Genomic DNA, 6,767 nt, shown 5'->3' on the forward strand with positions numbered 1-6,767 from the left:
GGGCCGAGGCCGGGGCGGGGCGGGAGGGGCGGGGCTGGGGTCAGAACTCACGCCCCGGGGAGGAGGCTCGGGAGGAGGCTCGGGAGGGCCGGTCCGCGCAGAGAGAAAGAGCGCATTCAGAAGCCCGGGAGGAAGAGGGAAAAACCTTGTCTGGTGTTTGACAAGAGAAGAGGAAGGGGGCAGGGTGGGCGCTACTGATTTGATTCTTTCCTCAACGGTCCTTCCAGCCAGGCCTGGCAGGAGAGCCAAGGAAAGAGGATGTCTGAGGGACAAAGACTGAGGGGGGAGCCTCGGGGAGAAAAGGGGGATTGTTGGAACTGCAGAGTTGTGTGAGGAGAGCCCAGCGAGAGGCCTGGGAGGCTGGGAGACGGGGCTACAGAGGGAGGGGTGGCCGCGGGACAGGGGCCCTCAAGCCCAGGCTTAGAGGGCAGATGCATGAGCTTCGCCACAGGTACCAAGACTGCGGGCAGTGGAGGTGGCCACTGAACGGAAGAGGCAGCAAGGGGCTCTGGTTTATGGAGGTGACCTCTAAGGGTTACCAGGGTCTGAAACCAGCAGCCTGTAAAATGTCAGTCAATCATTGACCAGCCTCTGAGGCTGGGGGGCATAGGAGGTGTGTGTGTGTGTGTGTGTGTTTAGAGTCTCTTCCCCTCTGCGTACCTCGACAGCCAGCCTGGGGTCAGAGGACTACAAACAAAAAGAAAAAGGGAGGCGATGGTCCAGTCCAGAGTCCGAGGTCCAGTCCATAAACTGGGGCCTACCCCACAGACCTTGAGACTGGGGGAGGGGTGTGTACGGATTAGTTACTTGGAAGGAATCCCCCAGAATAAGCATAAGGCTTCCCTGGGACCAAAGGGGAGTAATTCAGAAGTTTATGATCAGAACAATGGTCCAAGCTGGGCGTGGTGGCACATGCCTGTAATCCCAGCTACTTGAGGCTGAGGCAGGATTATGGCAAGTTTGAGGCCAGTCTCACCAAATTTAGCAAGACTGCGTTCCCTAACCATGGCCCTCACACTGAAGCATTTCAAAGATGCAGGCCATTAGTGAGAAGTGATATTTCCCTAATGAGATGAGGGTGGTACCTAGAGTACTATTTTTCCCAGACCGTCTCAAACTCATGGGCTTAAGAAATCTTCCTGCTTTGGTTGTTTTGAGGAAAGGTTTCCTTTTCCCAGATTGGTCTCAAACTCATGAACACAAAGCAATCCTCTTGCCTCCTGAGTAAAAGGGGCTTGACACTACTGAGTACAATTCAAAGTAGCCTTCCCCTCCCTCCCCAAGCCCTCCCCTCCCTGCTGTCACTATCCCATTAGCCATTGCTACTGTTCACAGTTTCTGGTTAATGCTTTAGGATTTGGTGTGGGGGTAGTGACCCCTTCAACCTCCATGCTTATCCCTTGAAAGACTCATTGAGGTATCCCTTTCTGGATTCCAGATTCCTTGTTTCATGAGCTCTGAGTCTTCCCACTCCACTGTTCCACTAGGCCCTTCAGAACCACAAGCTCACCTTTCCTGTTGCTAGAGGTATAGACCACTGGGGTATGAATGAGGACACTCTTGCCTCTGGCTTTTGGTTTTAGAAAGACAAGACTAAGAAACTTTCAGAAGCATACAGCTATGGCAATCACAAGATCCTGATTTGGGGGACAATTCCAGTTTCAGATGATTTCACTCACTAAACGCACCTTGTTGATCCTTTTGTTTCCTTGCCCTTTATACCCACTCATTCCTGGAAATCTACTGACTCTCTTCCAATACACTGATGCTTTTTCTACCTCTACCACTGGCTAGTCTAAGCCAAATAAATATATTAAACCTAAATCAGATCATGTAATTCCCCCTAGGGTGAAATACTCCTCAAATGGCTTTTCATTGCCTGCAGTCTCCATGAATCTATGGGATCAGACAGAGCCTGGTCTCAGGTTGCTGCTTCAATCTCACAGCATTACAGCCACCTAGGCTTCTTCTCTGTTTTTCAAAGATGCCAAGCTTGTTCCTGCCTTAGGGCCTTTGCACTGACTGTTCCCTCAACCTAGAGGTAACTGCCCCCGGGCTTTGCAGGGCTGGTTCTTTCTGGTCATTCGGGTTTCAGCTCAAAAGATCTTCTATGGTCCTGCAATTCAAAGTAGACTTTCCCTCCCTCCCCAGGCCCTCCTCTCCCTGCTGTCACTATCCCATTAGCCATCATATGTCACCCAATACTTGTCCATCGTGAAACTTATTTTTACATCTTTTTTTTTCTTTCTTTTATTCCCCTAGTACTGGGGATAGAACCCAGAGTCTCACACATTCTAAGCAGGCACTCTACCTCTGAGCTACATCCCAAGCCCTCTCTTTTTTTCTTTCTGTAGTTATCTATTTATTGGTACTGGGGATTGAATCCCGGGGCACTGAACTACTGAGCCACATACCCAGCCTTTTTTGTATTTTATTTATATACAGGGTCTCTCTGAATTGCTTAGGGCCTCGCTAAGTTGCCTCAGTCTCCTGAGCTGCTGAGATTACAAGCATGCACCACCGCACCTGGCTTTCTATTTTTAACTGAAGATATATGCAGTCACTGATACAAAATTTTAATAATTTGAGGATAAAAAGTGTCCTTCACCTCCCTGTTACCCAGACACACAGTTCTATTTCTGCCCAAAGACAATAACTATTTCTACTTTCTTATATATCTTTCTAGATATATTCCCTAAAATAACAAGCATATATTCTTTTTTGATGAGTAATGTGTGTATGTGTGCATACACAGAACTATAGTTCTGCACCTTTTTGTGCTTATTAAAAATACTGCGAGCCAAGCACAATGGTGCATACCGGTAATCCTAGCATCTCTGGAGGTTGAGGCAGGAGGATCACAGTTCAAGGTCAGCCTTAGCAACTTAGCAAGGCCCTCAAAAACTTAGTGAGAACTTTTCTCAAAATAAAAAATTAAAAGGGCTGGGGATGGAACTCAGTGGTAAAGCACCCTCAGGTTCAATCCCGTGTGTGTGTGTGTGTGTGTGTGTGTGTAGAGAGAAAGAGAGAGAGAGAGAAGATTTTTCCATGCCAGTACATTTCTATTGATTTCTATTCAGCATTAATTGAAAGAAATTCATTCCCTATCAATGGGCATTTCATTATTATTATTTTTGTTATTCCAAAATGACAAGTGCTGCCACAACTAGCTTTGTACTTACAGCATTTGCACTTGTGTAGGTATACCTGGGAATGAAATTGCTCGGTTACAGAGTGTTCATATTTTCCAGTCTGATAGTGCCAAATTATCCTACATGGTCGTACAATGTGTTCTTCCCTTAGCAATGGCATTATCTTGGTCTTTTGTCTGATACTTGTTTGTGTCCCTCCTCTATGAGAATGAACAGTGCCTTGTTGATCATTCTGTCTCCAGAGTGTTGCACATTACAAACCTTAATAAATATTTGATGAATAAGGAACCCTCATGGTAAATAATCACCAGTGTTTGCTCTAAGGACATGGTCAGCTTGCCATTGAGCCCTTACCATACTGTGTGACTTGCTTTGTCTGTACTGGGAACCATTTCTTTTATTTTCTTTGTACCAGGGATTGAAACACTGAGCTACATCCCCAGCTCTTTTATTTAGGTTGTTTACAGCCTCACTAAGTTGCTGAGTTTGGCTTTGAAACTGCAATCCTCCTGCCTCAGCCTCTGGAGCTACTGGGATTACAGGCATGCATCACCTCGCCTGGCTTCTAATTGATTTTCATTCATGGTTCATGATTGGAGCAGCCTCCATTCTACAACACAGAATGAAGGCTTCCAATGGGCAATAGCGGGAGAGTGGGTTTTTTTTTTTTTTTTTTGGAAAGAGAATTTTAATATTTATTTTTTAGTTATCGGTGGACACAACATCTTTGCTTGTATGTGGTGCTGAGGATCGAACCCAGGCCGCATGCATGCCAGGCGAGTGCGCTACCGCTTGAGCCACATCCCCAACCCGGGAGAGTGGGTTTTTAAGGCAGGAACAAGGGAACAGAACAATAGGGGAAAAGTTAATTGGTTTTTTTGTTTGTTTGTTTTGGTATTGGGGATTGAACTCAGGAGCACTCGACCATTGAGCCATATCCCCAGCCCCATTTTGTATTTTATTTAGAGACAGGGTCTCACTGAGTTGCTCTGTGCCTTGCTGTTGCTGAGGCTGGCTTTGAACTTTCAATTCTCCTGCCTCAGCCTCCTGAGCTGCTAGGATTACAGGTATGTGCCACCATCCCTGGCATCAGATGACTTTTTTGATTGTGTGTTGGAAATTGAATCCAGCTAGGGCTTCAAGTGAGCTAGGCAAGTATTTTACACTGAGCTATAGTCCCAGTTCATACCAGGTTACTTCTTTTGTAAGGATTAAAGCAGCGGGGAATTCCTTATTACACTCACTTAGAAATCTTCTGTTCTCCAGAACAGCTGATCTGTTTTGCGATCTAGCTACTTCTCTAATGATTATGTGGTATTTAGCACAAATAACTCCATTTTGATCTCTTCTGCGAGCCCCAGTGCAGGGGCTCAGTCCAAACAATGACCTCCCACAATTTTGTTTAACAACCCTATCTCCCAACAGGACAACAGTACAGATGTCTTTAAGAGGATTGTGTTCTCTGTCAAGCACATAGGCACGTACTCAGGGGTCTATGAAGCACTTGGATCCTGAACAAATTTTCACTGTTAGCTCAAAATATGCTACGAAAATTAATATTTATCAAATGTATATAAATGTAGCAGTATTTAAGTTATTAACAGTAACTCAACTATAATTTTTATTTAATATGGGATACTGCCACATTTCAATATATTTGATATAATATAGGATGAGACTTTCAAATTTGGAACCTGAAGAGCTGGGATGTAGCTCAGTTGTAGAGAACCTGCTTAGAATGTGCAAGGTCCTGCGTTTGAAAAAAAAAAAAAAAGTTGAAACTTAAAAGTTTTGAAAGAGTCATGTCTGTACATACAAGTTTTCTCAAAGGAAGAATACTTATTTGACAAGACTTCATCCTCTTTGATCCCAAATGTCCTCATCTTTAAATGAGGATCTTCATAAAAATATTCATCCCAACACTGTAAGGACAAAATGAAAAAAATTGTTATGAAAGGGTTAATAGGTCAAATGCAAAGAAGTATTGGCACTTGATTGTTTCCAATCAGCTAACGAAGGGCTGAACAATTGTTTTATTCATTTCAGCTTCTCAGTTAGTATCAACTAGGTGCTTAGCTCCAGGACACATTATTCAAGTCATATTAACTTGAAAAAGTGCCATCCACAGAAAATAAAACGTGAATTGTGTGTCCTGGCTTTACTTAGTGGCATAGTGCTAGAGCTAAGGACTCAGGATATGTTTGCTAGGTGACTGAATGAATGGAGGCAGATGTTAACTTCTTGCTTATTCCACTACCTCCCCAATCCTAACTCCCTCTCCAGGATACAAAGGAACAATCTGACAAGGAGTCAAAGAGTGGGGGAGGAGAAAAGGCAGTCATTAGCTACCTGACTTCAATGCTTCAATGAGATTTGCTTGAGTGAGTGGGTGCTGGTGGTCGTTGTGGGAGGTATGAGGAGTTACCAAAGCAAGCATCCTATTTCCAATGGACTCCCTTAATTTTTTCCTCAAATATTACAGTTTTTCTATCTCAGTATGTAAGCATGCTGGTGATTTAGCAGCTCCAGATTTAAGTAACCAGTGTTATGTTGTTCATTCATTAAAAGAAGAAAGTGCACTTAGCTCCTTAAGTCTAGTTTTATGCTAGTGCTGGAGGTAGAGTAGTAAGCAAAATAGGAGAGGCAGATGGGCAGGTGGCACACACCTGAAATCCCAGCGGCTGGAGAGGCTGAAGCAGGAGCATCGTGAGTTCAAAGCCAGCCTCGGCAAAAGTGAGGCGCTAAGCAATTCAGTGGGACCCTGTCTCCAAATACAAAACAGGACTGCGGATGTGGTTCAGTGGTCGAGAGCCCCCCCCCCCAGTTCAATTCCCAATTCCCAAAACAAACAACAACAACAACAAACAACAACAAAAAATCAGGAGAGATACCCTATTCCTCCCTTGTGGGTAAAACAGACCATTGTATCACCCTCCAGGTGTTAACAATCACCCTAGGAGTTGGTGTTTGAATTAACAATGGAAGGGTAATCAAGAGTGAGAGAGTGATACAAATAAAACAAAGACAGACTTGAGAAACATGGCCCTTTGAAGAGGATCTGAAGCAAAAAAGTGAAGACTAGAGGGCAGGAGCCAGATTATGCAAGGCTTGTGAAGTTTGTATTTTATTATCCTGAAGGCAATCATGGGAAACTAGTAAAGAACTCTAAGAAAAGAAAATGACGTGATCAAATTTGAGTTTTAGAAATGGATCTCGGATTGGAGGATGCAAAAGTAGACAAGGAAACGCTTTGAGGGGCTACTGCAGCTGTCTCAAGGGCAAATGATAACGTCTTTAACCAAGGTGGTGCCAGAAGAGATGGAGAGAAGTAAGTAAACAGTGCCAGGTACATTTGGGAACTGAAATCCAACAGAGCCGGTGACAGAATTAGCCCTATTCCAAACAAAAAGAGCCCCTAGAGGAGAAAAAAAATCACTCCTGAACCCACCAGGAGTCCCCTTTCCCTTAACTCTCGATTCAATATATGCAGATAGCTATGGGACGAGGGGCGGGGCAGGCGCCCACAAAAATCCGGGAACCTTCATTTAAAGTAGGCGGACATCAGCGTAGAGTATAACGGAGATGACAGGTACTTCCGGTTACTCCGGAAGTGAA

Source organism: Marmota marmota, unplaced genomic scaffold (genome assembly GCF_001458135.2).
Source record: "Marmota marmota marmota unplaced genomic scaffold, marMar, whole genome shotgun sequence".
Taxonomy (NCBI): Eukaryota; Metazoa; Chordata; class Mammalia; order Rodentia; family Sciuridae; genus Marmota; species Marmota marmota.